We start from the raw sequence: 25,371 nt of genomic DNA, 5'->3' as shown, positions 1-25,371 counted from the left end.
ATATATATTTAAGAGCAAAATTTATGAAGTAAAATATAATCAGAAGCCCTAATCATGATCTCAAAGTTAAGGCTAAAATTTATTTAATAAAAAAAGAAAAAAAAGAAACTATGTCATCAGTATTATTCAATATTATTTTAGATCATTAAAAAAATTAGATACTCTAAATTACCTGATCACATGTCTGCCAAAGCAAAGGAATTATATAAACTTAAGCATAAATTTCTTTTTATGCAAATAGTCAGATAAAAATAATTGAAGTAATAATTATTGTTTATGGATAAATAAAGCCAATATAATTTTTAAATGACAATTTTATTATTTATTCAATGTCATTCCAATTAAATTTCTAAAATTTACTCTTCCAGATTTAGAAAATATAATAATATATTTCATTTGGAAGAATAATATGTCAAAAACTTCAAAAAAAACCAGGACAAAAGATGTGAAGAAAGAGGATTCAGCTGCATCAGAGCTTAAATTGAATTATAAAGTAAGAGCATTATTGAAGAATAAAATGGATAATTTCCATTATTTAATGGATAATTTAAATTACAATTTCAATTATTTCAATTCTCCTTTAGATAAAACCTATATAGATAAGAATATAAAGAATGCAGAAAATAGGGAAAAAATCTTTCATAGACACTATCTCAGACAGGATGAGATAGAGTTAGAATATGGCTGTGGTGTTGAAAATAATGAGTTGGTTAATTTGGAAAAACAGAAGGATTTGGACTTATGAAGGAAGATATTATCTTCAGAAAAAGTGATTACAAGTGGAAATAAGCAAAGTATGATCTTATATATTCATGAGTATATATGTGCGTATATTTTATATATTTATGTGCATATATATATATATATTTACACTTAATTTTAACCTTCTTTAAAATAGGAAGCAGAGAAAAAACAAAGTAAAAAGGTGCACAGCAGAAATCAGAATAAAACATACAAGAAAGCAAAAAAAGCTTCACAGTTTTGAAAATAATATGCAGTATTTATTATATAGCTGTTCTTAAAAATGAAAATTTATTGTTTTATATTGAACCCTCTCTTATGTTCTGTTGTGTTTATGGTAATGTTTGCTTTCTTTTTGTATTTAACCGGATAAATACAAAATAAAATTTATCAAAATAATAGTTTCTTTGTATGCATTTGTGCATTTCTCAAAACATTTTAAGATTCTTTTGAGTTTTTGTAAAGTAATTTTTGCCAGGTAGGATTTTTTTTCAGGAAAAGTTTTGTCATTTAATCAACCTTATAAAATGTTTCTCAGATAAGAAGTATATACAGAAACATGGTTTAATAAATTTGTTAATTGTTCTTCCTTCCTATAGGGCTTTTTTTCATAATTTAGAGTAGAGACTATATAATGCAGCACATTTGTGTGGACAGGTCAATGTAGATTTTGTTTTTCACATTAATTAAATTTTAGTCATTATTTCATCATTACCACATTACACAAAGCTGAGAAGAAATGTCATATAAAATACAGATAATATTACCAAAATAAAATTCCCTAACAGAGATAGCATATTTTAACTGAAATTTGCAGTAATAATAATTTGCCCTCACTTGGGGCAGTTAGGTGGTACAGTGGAAACAGCACTGGCCTTGGAGTCAGGAGGATGTGGTTTTGAATCCAACCTCATACACTTAATAATGACCTAGCTGTGTGACTTTGGACAAGTCATTTTAACCCCATTGCCTTGCCAAAGCCAAAAAAGAAAACAAACTCTCATTTGCTGCAGTATTGAGAGCCACCCCACGAGTGACTTTTATAGATGGGAATAAATTAATGTTACAAAAAAATAAATTGTCACCATGGTTTTCTGTATTTCAGTTTTAGCAACATTACTTTCATGCAAAGTAATTCTTGATTTTTTTGTTCTCCATAAAATAAGATTTAAAATGTAGGAAATTTCATGGGACATTTACTTAAAAAGGAAAAAAAGTCAGAATCAGAATTATCCTTTATTTCTATATAGATTGATGCAAATCTGTTTTCTGAACAGCCTCAGGGAAAGTTTTTACCTAATGGTCTGGTATATAAGCCCAACAGAAAAATCACACATTAGTAGATATTTCTCATTCTTTTACTCCATTCTTTTATCCTCCTATTCCCAAAATAAATTTTTTTCTAAAGTAGTATTAAAAAATCCTTAATTTCTATTCACTATTAAATTATGGGAAAAGAATAAAAAAAACTTGTGTCTTTCATTAAATTTCTTTTAAGAAAAAGAATTTAATAATATTAATACAAATTAATTTATGCTTATGCAAATTCCTCCACAGCAATAATGAATGATTTCATAAGTTTTCATGATGCAGTAAGTCATAGTAAGGAATATTTTGCATGGATTAAATGATTAGATTAATTTTCATGTCATCAAGTCTAAATTTTTCCCTTTGCAACTTTAGTCCATTGATCCTAATTGTTTCTTCTAGGGTGAAATCTAAATCTAATCTCTCATCTACATGAAAGTCCTTCAGATATCTGAAGTCAACTATCATGTCCTTTCTTAGCCTTTTCTTCCAGTTGGTATAATAAGATGAGTTCACATTTGTCCACTTAACTTCTCTCAGATTCAGTTTCCCTAGTAGTAAAATGGAGGTGATAGCACCTGCCTTCTAAGGTTATTGTAAGGATCAGATAAGACAGTGTGTGAAAGAACATTGTAAACCTTAAGACAGGATTAAAAGTATTAGCTATTGTTATGATTAGTATCCCCTTCCTTCTCTTTCTGTCTTCCTCCTCCTCCTACTCAAATTTTTCCTCCTCCTCCTACTCAAATTTTTCAACCTATCCTTATGTGACATAAAGGTGAAATCCTTTTCTATTTCAGTTGTTTTTTCCAGTCAAATTAAGCTTTAAATATATTTTCTAAATTGTGAAACCTTAAATTCAACGAATTTTTTAAGATGGGGCCTAAACAGGGAAGAACACAGTGGTCTGGTTATCTATTTTATTCCTGCATTCTATGGCTTCTTGATAATACCTCTAGGCACATTTGTATCTTTGCTGTTATATTTTATGATTGAGTTAAAAATTATATAAAAATGCCTAGTGGCCAGCTTTCTTTTGATGAGCCTTCTTTGCAAATTTAGCTAGGTTTCATCTTGGAAAAGAGTTCATCTTCGCCATATTGAAAGCAAGTTCAATGGGAACTGTCTATTTCTTAGACTTTTAAGTCATGGATTAATATCTTTATAAAATAGGATGTCATTGTCATGATAAGCTATTTTATAAGTCAGAGTTAGTCATTTTCTCTTAGACTTGTAGTTAATGTTTGGAAGGTTACATTTTTCTATGAGGTATATAAACAAAGAAACAAAATCTGGGAAATATAATTCTCCAAACAAAAATTCCTATATCTCACTCAAAACATCTGAAAGATTTAAGTGGTTTCTCAATAAACATTCATTTGTTTCATAAAATAACTTATTTAGCAAAATTATCTTTGTGATGATATTCTATGCTAATGAAAGTAAGTAAAGATATGTATCAAATGATTGAATAAGAGCATAAGACATATACAGTAACTGAAAAACCAAGGATTTCTTTGGTTTACAAGTTAATCTCATTTCTTTTATAAAATAAACAAAAAGTAGATGAGAATTTTAAATATGGATGTATGTTGTGTATATATATGCATATATATACTGTTAGCTATATTATATACATACACTCAAATATATAAACATTAAACAATTAGATATCTCTAATTAAACAAAGACAGAATTAAATTTATATTTCAGTTGTAACTTGGGGTAGGAAAAATGTGGTAATATTTTATGCAACTAAAGAAACTACTGTGCTAATTAATGCTAATAAAAGTATACTATTAGGAAGTAAATTGACAAAAATGACTAGGGGGGGAATGGAAAGTCAAGTCCCATATAACTGTTTACCGTGTCTCATTAAAATTTGAATATTTGCATTCATATGTATGTATAGCATTTAATGGCATATGTACACTAATCCATTTATTAGAGCAATCTTTATATGGAAAATTTGTTAGTTAACAAGGTCCTAAAACCACATATAAAAAATAATTAAATATTACATGAATGAAATATGCACATTGTTAATTTAAATGCAAAGGAATGAAATTTGTGTAGCTGGCACCTATGTGATACATAGTATATATGTTTATGTATAATTTTCATAGTCTAGCTATTACAAATACTCCAGTACATATGTGTAATGTCAATGAAGTAATGTTGCCATAGCAACCCTAAAGTTTTCTTTTCCTACATTTTTATGTTTCAAGTCACAAACATATAGAACAACAAAAAAAAGATATTCAATAGATTTCAACCTCTATTTTAAGAGAACATTGCAAGGAGGAGATAGATTTTTATCTCCGTTTCCCCACAAGCAAATAATTGATGAAGAAATTAGACAGATCTAAATATTAAAAAAGACAAGAAATATATCCAACTTTACATACATATTATATTATTATAAACATTATTGAAGTTCTGATCTGCATTAAATGAATTTCTTTACTCTTTTTCCATTTCTTATATAAGGTATAGATACTAGAACAAGATTCTACTGTCAATTGAAAGAAGCTCCTTTTTTTGGCAAGGCAATGGGGTTAAGTGACTTGTCCAACGTAATTGAGTTACTTGTCCTAGGTAATTATTAAGCATCTTAGGTCAGATTTGAATTCGGTTTCCCCTAACTCCAGTGTCTGTTCTCTATCCACTGTGCCACCTAACTACCCCATGGAAGAAGCTCATTTTTCAGTGCATACAAAATGCATATTTGCAACTTGTACTGCTAGAATTTTGTAATGATTTGGTCAGAGTTTTGCGTTCATATATGACAAGAAAGGAAAGAAGGAAGGATGGAAGGAATGAAGGAAGGAAGGAAGGAAGGAAGGAAGGGACTGAGGGAGGGAGGGAGGGAGGGAAGGAGAGGGGGAAAGAGGGGGAAGAGAGAGTGAATGGAGAAAGGCAAAGAAAGGAAGGAAGGAAGGAAAAGAAGGAAAGGAAAGGAAAGAAAAGGAAGGAATGAAAGGAAAAGAAAAAGCAAAGGAAAGCAAAGAAAACTAGAGCAAAGAAGAGAAGAGCAGAGCAGGGAGGGACAGGGGAGGGGAGGAAAGGGAGGGAAAGGAAAGAAAAGGGAAAGAAAAGAAAAGGGAAAGAAAAGAAAAGGGAACGAAAAGAAATGAAAAGAAAAGAAAAGAAAAAAAGAAAAGAAAAGACAAGACAAGGAAAGAAAAGAGAAGAAAAGAAAAGAAAAGACAAGAAAAGAAAAGACAAGACAAGAAAAGAAAAGAAAAGAAAAGAAAAGAAAAGAAAAGAAAAGAAAAGACAAGAAAAGAAAAGAGAAGAAAAGAAAAGAAATCATCTTCTGATGGCCAGCATTTTGGTGGTAAGTTTCTCTTTATGTACCCTAGTTGTTCTTAGTCAACAGACAATTATTGCCTGAAAATTGAAAGTATTGTTGGATGTTACAGACTTTCTTCTTTACTTGAATGGTCTATCTATCTGCCTGTCTGACTGACTGTCTGTCTGTCTATCTATCTATTAGTTTCATTGGTAATATACAGAAATGCTAAAGATTTAAATGGGATTATTTTAAATCCTGCATCTTCATTGAAATTGCCATTTCGATAAATTAGATATATAGATGATAGATAGATAGATAGATATAACTAGATAGACAGACAGATAGACTGACAGACAATAGAGAAATCCCATTTAAAATAATTGACAACTGCATAAACTATTTGGGAGTCTTCCTATTAAGACACCCATATGAACTAGATGAATAAAACTTAAACATTTTATCAATATACAAAAAATATTTTAAGAGGGATATTAATATACAATAAGAATTAAGGAAAGGGATAATTAAAAAAAAACCTAGAAAGACCTGTATGAACTCATGCAGAGTAAAATGAGCAGAACCAGAAAATAATTCACATTTTAACTACAAAATCATAAAGAAAAACAACTTTAAGAACTTAAACAGTCTTCTCAATGCAAACAAACACATTTCCAAAGGGGAGAGCATGCTACTCACCTTCTAGAATTGAGATGATGGTCCCCAAGATGCAAAATTAACCATATGGTTTTGGACATTCCGAATGGTTTTGTCTTACTTTACTATGTACTGTTACCAGGTTTTCTTTTGATTTCCCCCTTTGAGGCAGGGCATTGTGTGGAATGGGGAATTGAACATAAATCCTTGTTTATTGGGGGGAGAGGAATTATATATTTATTACATGTATATACATTCTATAAATATATATGTATAATATTCACACATATACATATATATATGACATCACAGTTGAAAGAAGGTTGGATTTGAAGTCATAAGATTTGATATGTAAGTTCAAATCTTCTGTGAATCTGTCACTCTCAATGTGTCTTTGAGTCTCAGTTTCCTCATCTATAAAATGAGATTGAATTAAATAACCTTTAAAATTCCTTCCAGAAGTAAATTCATAAATTTGTGTCACAGTCTTCTTATAGACTGATATAGCAAAAGTCACCTTAATCCATATACAGAATTTGTAACAAATAGAATTGAAAGATAATTGCTTCTTCTCATCTGTTACATCTCATGCTATATCTTTTATCTGTTGATAATGATCTTACTACTCCTCCATCAATTTTTGTAATAATTTATTTCTCTTTTTTGCAATTATTGTTTCCTTCATATTATCTGTGTATACATGGTTATATACTACAATCTTACTTAGACAAATACTGTATCTGTACTGATAATTTTGGAATTTAATAAATGTTGTGGGGCAGCTAGGTAGCGCAGTGGATAAAGCACCGGCCCTGGAGTCAGGAGTACCTGGGTTCAAATCCGGTCTCAGACACTTAATAATTACCTAGCTGTGTGGCCTTGGGCAAGCCACTTAACCCCATTTGCCTTGCTAAGCCTAAAAAAAAATAAATGTTGCTTTGTTTAACATAAAGTCTATGTGAACTATTTTATAACAAAAGTATATTATTTAAAAAAGTTATTCCTGACCATGTTTTAAAAATCTGCTCTAATGTTTAATATGGCAAAGGCTAAGAATAGATAATTTTTACATTACTGAATATTTGGGTCAAGATACTGAAAGAAACAATAAGCAAAGATTATGAAAATCACATTTTGTCCATTGTTGCAATTTTGTATTATTTAGTTGATAAACAGCCAAGATAAGAATTTTTTTATAAAACTCTGCAATCTCAGATTTTTTCCTTCTAAATAGAAAAGTATTTAGTTTGAATTTACAAGCAATGAGCTGTTTCTGTTGTCAACTTTTTTGCATCAGTTTAATCATGGGCCTTGACAACATCATAGGCCAATAAAGTATTAATTTCTGGTGACCAGAGAGAAGGATATTTCAAAGGGCAGACTATTAACAGGCTTCAATGCTGCATTGCATTTGAAAATATTACTTTATTTGAAAATACTACAAAAATACTGGTAATAACTATAACTGTTGAGGACCCAGAAAAGAATGTTCTAGTTACCTGAATCTGTGGTATTGTCAAATGGTTAAACATCAGAGACAGATATGAATTTATAAACATAAATGACATTAAATCAGGGGCAAAATATCTGTTTTACCTCTGTTCCATAGGACACTGGACCTTTTCATCTGACTTGTACAATACACACACACACACACACACACACACACACACACACACACACACACACACAAACACACGTGTGTGTGTGTGTGTGTATATATATATATATATATATATATAGAGAGAGAGAGAGAGAGAGAGAGAGAGAGAAAGAGAGAGACTTTTCCATTAGAATGTGAATTTCCTTAAAGAAGAGGTTTTACTTTTATTTTTGCATCCTCAGCATTTAGCACAATATTTTGTCTATAAAAAGTCCTTAATAAATTCTTAATGCATTCATCCCATCATTTAAGAGCATGTCAAATATTAAACTATCCAATATTGTCATAATAAATAGAATCAAATTACTAGAATTTAGAGTATTGTCATATTGCAAAATACACAGCTATTTCATTCATTAGTACTATATAACCAAAGCTAAACATGAAGAAAATTTTCACATTTATTTTTAAATTATTGGAGGTTGGTATCCTGCAAGTCTGAAAGGAATTTGATCTTCTCACATGAGGCTACGTGAACTTGTCTCAATATCCCTCTTGTAAAACTTAGTATCTAGACCATGCATTTCTAATTACAACCAAGATGTGCTTTTTTTCTCAAACATGGCTAGTAAAAATATGTGCTTAAATTTGCATTTTCCCATACTTGCCATATCTTTATACAGTAAAAATTATGTTATTTTATTGAATTTTATACATTGAGGACTTTGTTTTCCATTATATCAGAACTCTGTCCTCAGTTAACTATCCTATCATTTAAGAATAGCATTGTTGAGTGAAAGAATTAATATGATGTGTAGAAAGCCAGCCTCAGAATCAAGAAAATATGAGTTCAGTGATGACCTCTGACATGTACCTGATTTGTGATCATGGGTCTGTCTTTGTCTCTCAGTATCTCCTGACAAAACCCTAAGATTATAATTTATAAAGCAGGTACTCACCAGCATTGGAAGAGGGCATCCTTGCATTTAGAGTTTCATACATCAGTGGAGGAAAAATATAGAAAATGTTTACTTGAAAAGTTTGGAGCCATAAACTTTTTTGGAGGCAATCAAGATTAAGTGACTTGCCCAGGATCTGGGCCCAGAGTTGAATATAGGATCTCCGAATTCCAGGACTATCTACTATTTCATCAAACTGCTCCTAGAGCAATTAACTATTTTTTTCAATTAATTAATTTATTTTCATCCATTTGTACATGCAAATTTCCAAGTTACAAAATTTACTTCGGCCCTCCCATCCCACCCCCTCCCCTCAGCAGGGGAAAGTCAGGTTAGCATTTTACATATATATATTTTGTTAAACATGTTTATAAATTAGTAATTTTCAGCATGAGGAATTAGGATTAAGGGAAAGAGATACATATATAAAAATGTTAATCAGATTCGGAAGGGTTTTTTTTTTTTCTGTGTGTTTTGTTTTGTTTTGTTTTTCTTCCTCTGAATGGGGATAATATCATACAATTGTCCTAGCTCTTTGGATTGTGGAGAGGAGCTACTTCCATCAAGGTTGTTCATGTCATAATGTTGTTGTTGTGTATGTTTTTCTCTTGGTTCTACTCCTTTTGCTTAGCATCACATCCTGTAAGTCATTCCTTGCTTCTCTAGAGTCCAAATTTTTAAGGTTTCTTATAGAACAATACTATTCCATAGTATTCATGGACCATAACTTGTTCATTCATTCCCCAATTGATGGGCATTCCCTCAATTTCCAATTCTTTGCCACTACAAAAAAGAGATGCTATGAATATTTTGGAACATGTAGGACTTTTCCTTTTTTTTTCTAAGTTCTTCTGGATATAGAAGTAGAATTTGAATTGCTAGGTCAAAGGGTATGAAGAGTTTTATTGCTTTTTAGGCTTAGCTCCACATTGCTTTCCAGAAAGGTTGGATCCTTTGACAAGCAACTAACTTTTTTTTTAGGTTTTTGCAAGGCAGATGGGGTTAAATGGCTTGCCCAAGGCCAACACAGCTAGGTAATTATAGGTGTCTGAGGTGGGATTTGAACTCAAGTAATCCTGACTCCAGGGTCAGTGCTCTATCCAATGCAACTACCTAGCCAACCCAGTAATTAACTTTTTAAGGTTTCTTTCTTTCCTTCCTTCCTCCCTCCCTCCCTCCCTCCCTTCCTTCCTTCCTTCCTTCCTTCCTTTTCTTCTTATTCTTCTTCTTCATCATCTTCTTCTTCTTCTTTCTTCCCCCCTCCTCCTCCTCTTCCTCCTCCTCCTCCTTCTTCTCCTTCCTCCTCCTCCTCCTCTTCTTCTTCTTCTTCTTCTCCTTCTTCCTTCTTTCTTCTCTCAATGCTCTCAATGCTAGAAATAATAATAAAAAAGAATCAGCATGATATTGTGTAATGGTGCATAGAGTAAGAATAAGAGATATGGTTCTAGTCTAGTTCTGCCACTAATCAATCCAAGTCAACATCTTTCCAGTCTTCACAGGGTTCATTTGTAAAACTATGTATTTGGACTAGATTGTCCCTAAAATCTTTTTCAATATTATATTTCTATTACTATAGATGAAGTTTTGGGTCTAATTTGGGGAGGTCAAATTATAAAACTTTCATTTTTATCAATAGATAATTACTTTCTGATCTAAGATATGAAGAATGAAAGTTTTGAACAGGAAAGTTTTTTTTTTAACTGAGGTATAATGTGACAAAGAGCAATAAGAACAAAAGAGAAAATTTACTAGGAAACCATGGAGAAACTTTAGAAAAACTGAAAAAATAAGCAAAAACAATCCTAGTACATTAAATAAATACTACACAATCATATAAAATAATCAGGAGAAAAGAAAATTTTAAAATAGCTTCAATAGATCTCCTGCATAAAGAATGTATTCATTTTTCCATTCATTTAACTGACAACATTTATGAGTCTATGAGCAAGGCACTCTCTTAAGACTTGGAATACAGTCACAGATAACAACAAAAAATGAAACTTCTCCTCTGAAAGAACTTTAATTTTCATGGTGTAGGTGGGGAGAGAGATGTTTATAACAGTTGCACAGATATAGAAAATAATAAAAGATAATTTCTTAAGTAACTACTGACCAGAGGGAATACTAACATTTGTAATAGAACATATTCAAGAAATTCCACAGGGTTTTATAAGCTCAATTAAAGAACTAAAGAAACAGACTTAGAACCAGAAGACCTAAGAGGTCATGGAGTTGAATACATTCATTATACAAAAGAAATTCAATTCAAAAAAAGTAAGTGCCTAGTAAGATCTGACTCAAGATTTGAACCCTGGACTTTCTATCTCTTACTTCAAGACAGTATCTACTACACGCTACTTCCTCTCATATATATAGATAGATAGATAGAAATCTGATCTCTTAATGAAGCATAGAAAAATGAATACAAAATAATCAATAGCTTAGAATAATCAGTGAATTCTCTGGAAAATAGAATAACAGATAGAAAACAAGCATACATTGAGGGAAAAAAATACATAAAACTATGTTTTACAGAGGATTTCCTTCCTGATAGAACTAATCACAGATTTGTATGACTATCCATTCATCCATCTATCTGTCTGTCTATCAATCTATCTATCCAATTAATTTTTATGATAAATTATTATAAATACAAAATGTAAACAATAATATATTACTCTTCCTATATACATACATATTTTATATATCTATATCAACAGATGTGAATATAGAATCATATTGATTATATACTTTGCAGCCAAAGCTAAATAGCCAGCTAAAACAAGACCTAGAATTCAATGTTGCTCAGATCTTGACCTTCTTATTGTAAAATTCAGACTTAAATTTAAGAAAGTAGGGAAAACCACCAATCTTTATAGTTGTGACCTAAATAGCATCCCTTATCAATATGAAATGGAAGTGATAAAAGCATTTAAGGTATTAGTAGACAAAGTAAATGATTAGTAGATAAAGTGCCTGAAGAACTATGGAGAGAAGTTTGCTATAATATACAGCAACAAGAAAAAAAATTCTGAAGAAAAATAAGAGCAATATAACAAAATGACTGTTTAGTTAATCATTTATCTCTCTTCCTCTCCACTTCTTTATTTTTAACATGAGGCACACTGTTCACACTTGCCAAGTGCTTATTCTTTGTCCTCTGATCTACAGTTTTTATCCTGCAGTAAATATAATATTCCAGGATCACTGGAAGACTATAGGAAGGAAAAAAAGAGAGTAGTAGACTAGATTGGCAAGGCCCAGAAATAAACATATCTATCTAGCATTTGAAGAATCCAAGGACAAAAACCACTGAGAAAAGAATCTAAGAAATATTTTGTTGAAAAAAATTTCAACCAGCATCTTAGATCATGTCATAATAACTTACAAAAGGATAAATTATTTATAAAAGCCACACCAAATAAAATAAGAATAAAAGAAATAATTAAATCTTTCATCACTGTGAATAAGGAATGGATTCTTAATTGTCTGTGGCAGAAAAATGGTTATAATCCAAAAACAGGTCATTTTGATTAATTATAGCAAACTCTTTTACCATTATAGCTTGCTTTCCTATGTCTACTCATTTTACTTTGTCATCACTGCACTAAGGTTTTCTTAGTTTCCTTTGAAATAATTTATTATATCATTTCTTGTACAATATTGTTATATTACACTTTAACATGTTTCTTTTTTTGTCATTCTCAAATAGTATAACTCCTTCATTTCCATTCCATTAATACTACAAAAAAGAATTGTTGTGAATATTTTTAAATAAATAGTATCTCTTCCATTTTCTTTGATTTCTTTGAAGTATAGGTCTGACTTTCAAAATGTTTTCTAGAATGAGTAGACCAATTCCTAAGTCTTCCAATAGTGTATTTATTTTCTACATAATTCCTCCAATTTTTTTTCCATTTTCCTCTTTTAACATCTTTGCAGTCTGAAACGAAAATCACAATTGGAAATAAATTTGCTTTAATTTGCAATTATCTAGTTATTAGTCATCGTGTATAATTTATCATATGATTTTTGCTTATTTTGTTAAGACTGGTTCTTTCTATCTTAAGGAGAGAAGCTACTCTCTAGTCAACCCCTACTGAGAAACATCAAATCCTTGACCTTCTGTTTAGACAATCTGGTGGACCCTGTTCCCAGGAGCTCACCATATTGACCCCAGACTTTGTCAGAATCATTCATCAGCTCTGCCCAAGTGATTAAATGAAGAAATCTATTATTATCCATAACAGGCATTACAGGTATGTTCCTACAAAACTAACAATAATTTTCCTACATATGAAGAATGTTGATATCTGTAATAAAAGCATGAAACCCAAAATTTATTGGGAAGTTTCAAAGTTTTGAGAATGAGCAATTCCTCAAAATATAAGTAGTCAAAATTTGAACAAAAATTTCATAAGAAAATATGTAAGCAATATTTGAAAAATCATTCAAAATCACTAATAATCTGAGAAATATAAATTACAACTGAAGTATTAGATCCCACCAATACAATTGACTAAGATGGAATAAAATATGAAACTTTCAATCTTATAAGAGGTTTACGGAATAATTCATTTCCTGTAGAATTATGAATTGGAGTTAGTAAATTGTTTATATTCATTGACATAATGGTTCTATCCCCAGGAGATTATACTCCAAGAAAGAAGCTAGGTAGAAAAAAGTATTCTTGGCACACTGTTTGTAAAAACAAAACCTGGAAGAGTGTTATATGTTTCATGGTTGATGACTAGATGAACAAAATCTAATATATCAGTTTCACATAATAGTTACCCCATAAAGAATAAAAATATATAAAATTCAGAGAAATCCAAGTAGACTTTTAAGAAGTTATAGAAATTATAGGAAAAGTCAAAAGAACAACATACCAAATTACTTCAAAAGGAAATGAGCATAACACTAGAACGAAATAAATTTCACAGCATATAATTTGGACAATGGTAGTGGAAAATTATGAGATGATACTTGTAAATTGTTGAAATATTTCAAGTTATATATAGATGTTAGTATTATTTAAGTCCATGCCAATGTCTGTTTTAATGAATAAGAAATCACATCACAAAAATGGAAAGTAACCAGTTCTAGTCACAGTTGTTATTCTTTTAGTTTTATAAATTGTATTCAGGGAAATTACTCATTCAGGAATTGACTTGAAGGTTGTTGAGATCTATTATTGTATTGTAACAACAAAAATATCAATAGTAAAGACTCCAGTCTCTTGTTGCTTTCCCCTGTTTTATCTAAGTTTCTGTTTTTATCCAAGTCCCTCTTAGCACAAGAACTGAACATAATTCTCCAATTGCTTTCTTTCTAGAGCATAGAACAATATTGCTTTTATTTCCAAATAAGTTCTTCCCTTTTCTTGGCTAGAAATCAATTCCTCATAATAATTTAAAAAGAAAAAAGAAAGAAGAGGGTTGGTGAGGGGAGGAAGCAGCTAAGCAAAACTAACCAACCTAAGATAGAATGTTGGAGTATAAGCCTTGGAAATAGGAAGACCTGAATTCAAATATGACCTCAGACACTTAACAGACTGGATGCCCCTGGGCAAGTTTCTTAAGCTTTGTCTCTCACAGTTTCCTCAACTAAAAATGGACTTAATTATAACATCTACTTCCCAGGGTTCTGTGATTTTTTTTTAAAAGTGCTTAGAAAAGTATCTGGCACTAAGTAGCTGATTAATAAATACTTGTTTCCTTCCTTTCCTCCCTGATTTACTCATCTTTTTAAAGAATGAAGGGGTGGTGGTAGCTAGGTTGCACAGTGGATAGGGCACTGGCCCTGGATTCAGGAAAACCTGAGTTCAAGTTCAAATCTGACCTCAGACACTTAATAATTGCCTAGCTGTGTGGCCTTGGGCAAGTCACTTAACCCCATTACCTTAAATTTAAAAAAAAGAATGGAGGGATACATGTTTTTCACATTTCTTTTAAAGGGACAAGGAGATTGAGCATTATACTTAAAAAACATTTAGTTTCATTTTTAATTTTTTTCATTCATTATTTTTGTAGCTATAGTGTACACCATTTTCCTGGGTTCCCCTTCATAAATAGCTTATATATTCAACAGTTAATGTAGTCCTTACACTTCTCTGTGCTCTTCACATTGATCATATTTTATACTGATACAATATTCCCTTAAATTTATTAACCATAATTTCTTCAAAGAATTTAATCAATGGGGATTTACTACTTCATTACCTCTTCCTTGCTATTATAAATAATGAAATAATGCTGTTAATAGTATTTTAGTTAGCATGGTGTTTTTTGTTCTCTCATTTTTAACCTTGGGATCTATATAATCATGTGACAATTTTGAGTCATATTCCCAAAATTAGAATAACAAAATATCAGAAATAGAAAAACAGAAATCAAGTCCAACTCATATTTGATAAAAAAAAACCCTCTATCAGAACCTACCTGACAACTTGTCATTCATTCTTAGCTTGAAAACCAAGGATAAATGGAAATTTGGATAGTTCTAATATAGAAAATTTTAATCTTTGTTTTGTTTTTGAACCCTTATGGTAGTCTGCTGTGCCCTATGTACTTGTTTTTGTAAAATTTTTAAATAATTGAAAAGCATTCTATATTTCAGATAGATATGAGAGAGAGAGAGAGAGAGAGAGAGAGAGAGAGAGAGAGAGAGAGAGAGAATTTTTCCCCCTTTTGAAGCTCATGAAAACATAAAATCTGTCCATAGACTATGGAATCCAAGCTAAGATCTCTTGAAGTATTAGCTAGGATATATTTCCTGGCCCCAAGTATATATTTGTCTTTTGAACATCCAAATTTTCTCCTGATTCTTCCTCAAATTTAATTTCTCTGCAACAAGGATTTAATTCAAATATTTTGTCTTGGCACTATGTACTAAATATTGTACTTTTTTAGAAAAATTTTAGTTAAATCAATCTAATTCCTGGGAATAACCCTTTCCCCACTTAAATTCTCCCAGTTTTCCATTAATACATTTATGTATGCATGCTAGCATTTTGTGGGAAAGGAGATAAGGGAGTAATTCATATTAAGTCTCTTGACTTAAATTTTCTAATCCCCAAGAATGTTTTTTTAACTTAAAGTGAAACTGCATTGAATTGTTTAAATTATTCATTTTTTCCTAAAATGACTACCAGTTCTTCAGTTCTTTTCATTTTTTCCAATGCCAAAGTAATGAACTCACCAGAATCTAGAGTTGTGAACTCATGTAAAACAAGAGGCAATTCCTTCACCTATATTGTAGTTCACTAACCTTTGATTGAACATGAATATTCTACCATTTTCAATTAGAAGACTTTCCCCTTGATGGAAAAGATGAAAGCAACAAACAAATTGAAGCATTCTCTTTTCTCACTGTCATTTGTTAAAAAATTTGCAGTGTGTTCCCAAAAGTAGGTCTATCCCTTCTTGTTGCTATCATTTATTTTATACTCAAGTGTTTTTTTTTTTCATAAACCCCAAAGCATGCTGGCCTAGATGCTGACAATATTCTTATTTGTGCTGGAAGGAAGGAAGGAAGGAACAAAGGAACGAAGGAAGGAAAAGAAGCAGGAAAATTAAGTTAGAAAAAAAGGAAAAGAAAATAGATCAAGAAGGAGGAAGAAAAAAAAGAGGCAGACAGAGAGACAGACAGACAGAGATAGAAATAGACAGGAAAAAGCCTTCATCTCATTTAAATTTCTAATAGCATTGTTTTACATTTTGCATGCTAGATCTTTGTTATTAATCTATTAGTGATGAGCCCATTGGACAAGTACTATCTCTTCCACTCTGTTTAACATAGTCCAAAGCACAATACCAAGCACTTAAATAAAACATAATGATATCTTGTCACTGGCTCTTTCACTATCATCCAACCAGAAAAGGTCTATAATTTATAGGCCACCTTGGCCTAATAACTCTTTCTTTCAGGATTTCTCAGATTTTATCAGTATTATTGACCTTTCCCCTTCCAATCTTACCATCCCTGGGGACTTCAGCTTTACTGACGCACAGTGAACAGTACTAATTCCTTATTCTCTGTTATCTTCCTTCTCCTCCCTCCCCAATCCCTGCACAGTTCATCCCAGGTTACTACGGCATGACCCTCTGGCTGCTTTCAAGCTGCGATCTTTATGGCTTCTTCAGATTATACTCTGGTTGTGATCAGGTAAACACCTCTATCCTAGTGCTTTTGAGTAGCTTAAAAAATTTGAACCATTTCAGTGAGTCATACTTTCAAGGTATAATCAAATCAAATTTCTTTTATCTTCCCCTATTTTTCCAAGGATTTCATCAATTTCTCATGGTTCTTCATAAAACAGAATTGTATTTTGTTCCTGAGAACCAGTACACATTTAATCATCTCATTTCTCTATCTTTTAATTGCTATGGTGATCCCTATAATTGTTATTACAGACATGAATTACTTAAATCAAAAGGAATGAAGAGCTTAATTCTTGACTAACTAAATATAGAAATTTTAAAGTATATTTCCTACTAAAATAAAAATTTCCAACATACTATTTTCTTAATTACCAAAAGCTAACATAAATGTCTTTAGAAACATCGGGCAATATGATTTTGTGAAGAGTTCTAAGCTGAAAATTAGGAGGCTGGTTTCTAGTCATGACTTTATCACCAACTATGTGATGTAGAAGTAATTTTCTCTGCAAAACTCTGCATCTTATCTTATGTAAATTAAATATTAATGATTGCTTTAATAATGATTGATTTTATAGCACAATGAGGTTTTGCAAAACACTTCATTAGTTCATTTGAACTTCTTATTAATTCTATGATTTAGTCATAATGTGTATTATTAAGCTCATTTTATAGTTGTGTAAACTGAGCCCCAAATAGGTTTAGTTACTACTCATCTTCCCATTGTTATACAGTTATACCAGCAATAAGATTTGAACAACCATTCTACAGAGACTGAGTCCAGGATTTTATTTGGTATACCATACAATGTTTGCTTGATCAATAATATTGTAAGAATCAATAACCATATATATATATATATACATATATATATATATTAGTGAAAGTTGTTTGAAATAGAAAAAAGTATAATCTAATATATTTATTAGATATTATTTTATGTGAATAGTCTTGCTTCATATACACATGAGAGAATTCTCTAAGAGTAAGACAGGGTAATAATATTCCATTTGACTAATAGATAACAAACCACAAAATTAGATACAGGTTAACAATTATATTTCTAACTTTAATAATTTGTCCTATGCAAACAAGGTCTCCTATGTCTTTTAATGATATGCTTTATATGGGTTTCACATATATAAATATCATTTTTTCCTAGCACAGAGCCACTCTCCTTCAGTATATTCAATAAAAAAAAAAACTGCTTCCACTGACAAGCCATAGGATAGAACTAATTATGGTTAGGGCAATGACCAGAACTTAACCCAGGATGGTAAATTTTAGAGGTCACAAAAACAATTCATTGGGGCAGCTAGATGGCACAGTGGATAGAGCACCAGCCCTGGAGTCAGGAGTACCTGAGTTCAAATCTGACCTCATACACTTAATAATTACCTAGCTGTGTGACCTTGGGCAAGTTACTTAACTTCATTGCCTTGTAAAAAAACAAAAAGAACCCCAAAACAATTCATTTATCAACTTAAAAAAAAACACTCTTGGCACCTATTTAGTGAGAATCAATTAAATGAGGAAAAAAACTCACTGATGCTGTAATACAGGTGAATTCTACTCCACCTGAGGACTAGTCCCATGGAATCTCCATCATCATTCACCCAACTTAACCATTATTTTCATATTAGTTACCAGGTACACATTTTGTACAGCTGTCTTTGAGAGAAAATGTCACTTATAGGTCTGATATGGTGTCTTAATAAAGTTAACAAAGAACTTTCATGCAGAAGTGTATAAACATGACCTTCAAAATGAGCTATTTCCTGTTTAATACCATTTCATCACAATTTAGTTTTTAAAATATACAGGAATCCAGATCAAGATTGGGCCTTACTTCACATTTGAATAAAGACACAGGAAGACCATTGATCTAATCAAAACTTCTCCCTCTCTACTCCCACCACTAGGTGAAAGTGAATCTCCTGACCAACCAACAACACTCTTTGAAGTGTGAGAGAAGGAAAGAGGATTCCTGGGTATGTAGAATATTGTTATTATTTATAAAGATTACTTTAAAAAAACACCATGGAGTAGATATACTGTTATTGCTTTCCTTTTCAGGTGAGGAAACTGATGCTAAGTGGGATTCAATGATTTACCCATAATCACATTGCTATTAAGTATTAGAACCATATCTTGAACCCAGATCTCTTACCTTCTGGTCTAGTGCTCTAGAAAAAGGAAAAACAAAGAGTAGGAATGTTTTTGTAAGTCTAGTTTCACCATCATGTCATTGTCCTTGATCACTGATGAGAAAGAAACAAAGATGTGGTTCAACTGGTAGTCTTTCATACTATAGATTGAGACATCATTAGTCAGGGATGGAAAGACAACCAGATATCTTTAAAGGGGCAAGAGGCAAGGTTTTACAAATAGGCAGACTGGCTAAAATTTGAGTTAAAGTCAAAGACCAGATTGACATACAAAGCGTCCTAGTTGAGTCAAAGACAAAAGATTCTGTCAATAGTGTTATGTTAATACTATCAACAACTATTTGTCTTGAGGATCAAAGAAACTTCAATCACAGAATTTAAAACAGAGAGATCATTTTTTTAAAGCACTTCTTAATCTGAACTTTGTGAACTTGGTTTGTTTATATTTTGAAAACAATTTCAAAATAACTGTTTTATTTTATGCCTTTGTAATCATTTATATTTCATTTTTGTTAATTATGCAAATTTTATATATTTGTGTATCTTACTTTGCTGAGGAGTTCATAGGCTTCACCATACTGTCCAAAAAGTTCTTAATAAAAATCATTAAGAATCTAAATTCCAAATAGAACTTTTCATTTTGTAGAACAGGAAACTAAGAAAAAGATTTATTTGTTCAGCATTTGACTCAGGTCAAGTAATGGGTGGCAGAAATAGGATTTGAATCTAGTTCCTTTGACTTCAAAACACATGTTCTTCCTTCCTATGATACAGTCCTAAAAATACAAAGAGACTGGTTTCAAAATCAAATAATGGGAAGATCAGAAAGAAAGTAGTACTCATGAGAAGTGTTCTCCCAAATTGGTACCCTTGGTGAGTAAACTAAGCAATTAACCAATAAGAATTTAATGGATCTTCTATGATCTAGACACTGTATTAGGTACTAGGAATAAAAATATGAACAATGAAAATTCCCAGAAACAAGAAAGCCCCCCACACCACATTTTCTGGATAATCTGCAGCTTTGGTTGGCTCCTGCTTTCTACAACTGCTTCCTGAATGGAAAGCAGCTATATCTAGACAATGATGGATAATTCTGATGACTGATACTAGTTCTCTAAATAGACTTATCACTATGATGGAGGAGGACAATTCATCAAAATACCAGACCTTTATGGAAGTGCCCTTATGTCACTGAGACAATCAGCCAATTCGTTTTTATCAAGTGCCTACTATGTGCCAAGCACTGCAACAAGTTCTAAGGATACAAAGAAAAGGGAAAAAATAGTCTTTTCTCTCAAGAAGCTCCCAGTCTAATGGGGAAACAGCAATGTACAAGCAAGACATGAGCAGGATCAATTACTCTTCTCAAAAAAATAGGCATGGAGACTCAAGACTGGAAAAGGCTTCCACAGAAAGCTGGACTTTTCAGGGAAACCAAAAGGCAGAGATGAAGTAGGAAAATATTCAGATATGATGGGCAGCCAGGGAAAATGACTGGCGTCAAGAAATATTGTGTCTTGATTGAGGAGCATCAAAAAGACCAGGGCCACTGAATCACAGAGTTCATGGAGGAATAAAATGCAAAAATGTTGGAAAGGCCGTAAAGTATCATATTAGAAAAGGTTTTAAAAGCCAAAAAAGATTTTATATATGATCCCAGAGTCAAAAGGGAACCATTGCAGCTTATTGATTGGGATGGTTTTGTATGTATATATTTGTATTGTGTGAGAGGGATATAATCATAAAATTAAAATGCCTTTGTTTTAACTATATACTCAAAAACAGTACCAGGACTTGACCTGCCAAATAGACTTACTCACCAGGAGCAAGTGAATTATACTTCATAAATTGTCATTATCTTTTCTTGCCAAATATATCTCCCACTGACAATTATTAAAATTATATCTAAGTTTAAACTTTTCCTCTTGAATTTGATTTTAGTGACCCAATCATTTTTTAAAATGTATTTATTTTCACAACTACATGCATAGAGTTATCAACAATCATTTTTGTAAAGTATTGAATTTCACATTTTTCATCCTCCCTTATGTATGCTACACATATATAACTATGAAAGACATATTTTCATAGTAATCAAGTTGTGAAAGAAGAATCAGAACACAACAGGAGAGAGGAATCATGGGAAGGAAAAATTAAAAAATAGAAAAAAAAATTTTAAAAATTCAAAACAGTAAACTTAGGTCTGCATTCAGACTCCAATATCCTTTCTCTGGATGTAGATGGTATTTTCCATTACAAAGAATTGTCTTTGATTATTGTGCCATTGAGATGAGCAAGTCCGTCATAGTTGATCATCACACAGTGTTGCTGATATTGTTTACAATGTTCTGGTTCTACTCACTCACTTCACCCAACAACAGTTCATATAAGTCTTTCCAGGTTCTTCTGAAATCTAGACACTCTATTTTTTTTTAAATTTTTGCAAGTCAATGGGGTGAAGTGGCTTGCCCAAGGCCATGAAGCTAGATAGTCATTAAGTGTCTGATGCTGGATTTGAACTCAGGTACTCCTGACTCCAGGGCTGATACTCTATCCATTGCGCCACCTAGCCACCCCCCTAGACATGCATTCTTACAGAACAATAGTGCTCCAACACATTCACATATATGAAATTTGTTTAGCCATTCCCCATGTATGAGTTTTTTACCCTATCTTGAGATCTCTTAGAGATATAGATCACAGTTTGATTGTCCTTTGGGTAAAGTTACAAATACTTCTCCAGAAAGGTTGCATCAATTCACAGTTCCACCAGCAATGTGTTAGTATCCCAGTTTTCCCACATTCCCTCTAACATTGATCTAACATTGATCCCCTCCTAAATGACTAAATATTATATATTATAGTACATAGGTAATAAAATATAGGTATAGATGCAGAAAAAAATGGACAAAGTAGAGATTTGGGCCTCAAGACTTGTTTTGACTTAAGATTTTATTAAAATAGTCCTGGTCTATAAAGATGCAATAATTTCAAGAGGTCTAGCTAGCTTCAACAGCGTGATAAATTGAATTTGGGCCTAGATTCAAATTCAATTTCAAATTCTATTATTTATGTTATTATAAACAAAGTCATATACCATCTTTATTCTCTATGGAGTGATTTTTAAGATCCCCTCAAACTATGAACTTTAATACTTTCTGATTTAAATCTTGACAAGTTGACGAAGAGGCAGATACAATATAACACCTATGCACATTTCATTGATCCCTAGGGCTGAAAGGAAAAAAGTAGAGAGCAATCTAGTCCTATTTTCTCACCTAACAGATAAGGAATGTTACCCCCAGAGAAGGCCAGTGATTTTCCAAAGATTATGCAGGTATTTAGCAAAAGGGACAAGCTTCTTTTCACTATACTGCACTGCGTTATTAATATGATATTTTCCTAGCAAGCATAAAACTGATGCTTAGGTTTTCTTGGAATTATTCTAGGACTTAGTGATTCAAGTTATTATTTTCCGAGATACTAATTCTGTATGTTCTACCTCTTCCCTCTCACTATCAACCTTCCTGTGAAACTATATGGGAATAAAGGAAAGAAAAACTATTCCATATTGATAAGGAAGAAAAAAATCAAACCCTGCATTTGAAAACCAGAAGAGCAATAAAATAGAATAACTATAGAAGGTCAGCAAATTCTAGTGACCTTTCTGGTCCAGCTTACCACAATAAATAAAACACTAAAATTGATATGCAATGATTGATGACCATATTTCATGTGATAAATTCATTAGGGCCTCCAACAGTCACTGATTTTTTTTATAAAAAAAATTTATGTTAATGGTGGAGTGAGGGGAAGAGAAGAGAAAAATCCGTATTCATACTATATTTCTGTGCATCTACAATGATGTTCTCTCTGCTGAACTAATGGCTATTCATTGAGTTTAGGTCAAAGAGCTTAATGGAGCTGAACTCTGGATGTCTCAGTAACTTCAATTTTCAAACTAAGCTATCTGAGTTTTAAATACAAATTATGATAGCTCTAATTGAGAGATTCATTCTCGAATATACTTCAGTATCATGAAAATATACTTTTTAGCATTTAAGGGAGATAGGTGTACTAGAGGGGATAAAAGAGAGACCAGGCTTTATAGTCAGAAGATGGATTTAAATCATGCATCCTTAATCATTAGATGTGCAGATTTGGGAAAGTTACTTAACTTTGCTATGATTCTTTTCTGAATTATATTCTGAATTATATTGTTTTCTGTTTATGAATCATTAGGCCATCCACTTTTCCAGGATAGATCCCTAGTCCCTGCTTAGTATACTAAAGGATAGGGGTAAGAATGGAAAAAGATCTTAGAAGATCTTAGAAAAAGATCTTAGAAAAACAGATAGTTTAGGCAGAGCTAGAACTAAGAACTAAACAGAAGCCTCAGTTGCCTCAAAAGCCAACATTTTCCAGGAATAATTTCTATTTATTAAAGGGCATACTTCCCACACTACCACCAGGCATTTAGCATAGTCTCATTCTGGACCATTGCTACCTTCAATGTTGGATGTTTTAGTTCCCTCTTCTAGCTCATTTTACCATAAAAATAGAATAGATTTCCCTTCCCCCTTGACCTCTCATTCATCACATCACACAAGGCACTATGGATCATGCAAAGAGGGAAACATGGCTCAATATAAAGCCAACACAGAAATCACCTGGACAACTAACAATACAAACACATCTGCCCCTCTCAACCAAGTATCAATCATAAAGTGATCTTCACTCAAGTCAAGTTCCTAATATCTTTTTATTTTGTCTCTATTTCTCATCGTTATCACCATGCCCATAACTCTATTTGCCCTAGGTGTTAGCATTCCTCGTCATAATTTTTGGTTTTGGAAAGTACTTTAAAATTCTGTATGCTGAGTCTTGGGCATTAAATACTGATGCTCTTTCTCCTAGTGGACCTCAAAGCAGTTTTTCATTGTGAATATAGACACATGAGACACCCAATATAATATACATGGAACACATCTTGACAGCTTCCTTCCTGAAACTAGTAGCACAAAACAATAGTCTTTATTTGCCTTTTACAGAATTATTGTTTAATGATTCAGTTTAATGACTATTTGTTGATTAGAATAAAATTGAAAATATGAAGGTACTCCATTCTACTTTGGGTGAAGCTTCACTGAAATGAACTCTTTCACTTGGGCTTTATATATTTTGATGATGGCCTGTTTATAGAATCATAGAGGTCAAACTAAGGCCACTAGTAATGTCTTTCTGAATAGATGGATGAATGAATGAATGAATACATGGAAAAAGTATTAACAATCTTCCACATGCCAGGCACTATGCTATGGATTGGGATAGAAAAGATCAGCTTCTGTCCTCTTGATTATTAATTTTTTAATGGGGGGAAAATATATCAAGTGGGAAATGAGAAGAAAAGGGACTTTTTAATCTTGGAAATCACAGAGATTATGAATAAAGTTGTAGGGAAGTTGATTGTCAACTTTTTTCCTAGTAGCAAAGAAATTATTGGTTTTATTATTGTTTTAAGAGTAATTGATAGAAATGAGGGATAAAGGAAGTAGGGAACAAATAAAAAGATGTACCCAAATTTCTTGTAGATGGTAGGATTAATTGCAAAGCATAGTATTGGTCCATCTACTATTTAATCATAGTTCTATTTTGGATAGTGATAGCAAGGCATCCTGCCAATTCAGCAATGATCCTTCCTCTTTTTAAAAAAAAATATTTTAATTTATAGAACAACCATTTCCATAACACAGTACAATAAAAAAGATGATCATACATGAAACTGCAAATCCACCATGTACAAACATATTCCAGTTATATATTTATATATAACATGTGCATATTATATTTACATAAATATAAATGCATTCACATATATCCTACCTATATTTATGTAAAGTTATTCCATACATACTTCTATTTACAAGTTCTTTTTTTTCAATGCAGATAATGTCTTTCTTTACAAGTTCCTTATTTTTAATTTATGTATTTTAATTTGCTGAAATGATTTAGTTTCTCTGCCATTTTTTAAAACAATGTTGTTACTATATACAGGATTCTCTTGGCTCTGCTCTCTTCACTCTTCATCATTGTGTTCAAGTTTTTCTATGTCTTTCTAAGATTATTAAGCTTATCATTTCTTATAGTACAATAACATTCCATCACAACCCTGAATCACAACTTGTTCAGCCATTCCCCAATTGACGGGAATCCTGAAATTACCAATTCTTTGACACCACAAAGAGAGTTGCCATGAACATCTTTCACAATCAGAGATTTAAGTACTATTTGTGAATTTCCTTCCATCACATTTTTACTCATTATTTTAAATGTTTCTATTTTTTACCTTATACCAATTATCTCATGCTCTCTCCCCACCCTTTTACTGCCCTCCACTTTACCCACAACTTCAAGAGTTCCTCTCTATCCCTTGCCTCAACTCCCTTCTATATGTTCAAAAGACTTCTACACCCTTCCA

This window comes from Macrotis lagotis, chromosome 6, assembly GCF_037893015.1.
Source record: "Macrotis lagotis isolate mMagLag1 chromosome 6, bilby.v1.9.chrom.fasta, whole genome shotgun sequence".
Lineage (NCBI taxonomy): Eukaryota > Metazoa > Chordata > Mammalia > Peramelemorphia > Peramelidae > Macrotis > Macrotis lagotis.
This window is presented reverse-complemented; position numbering follows the sequence as displayed.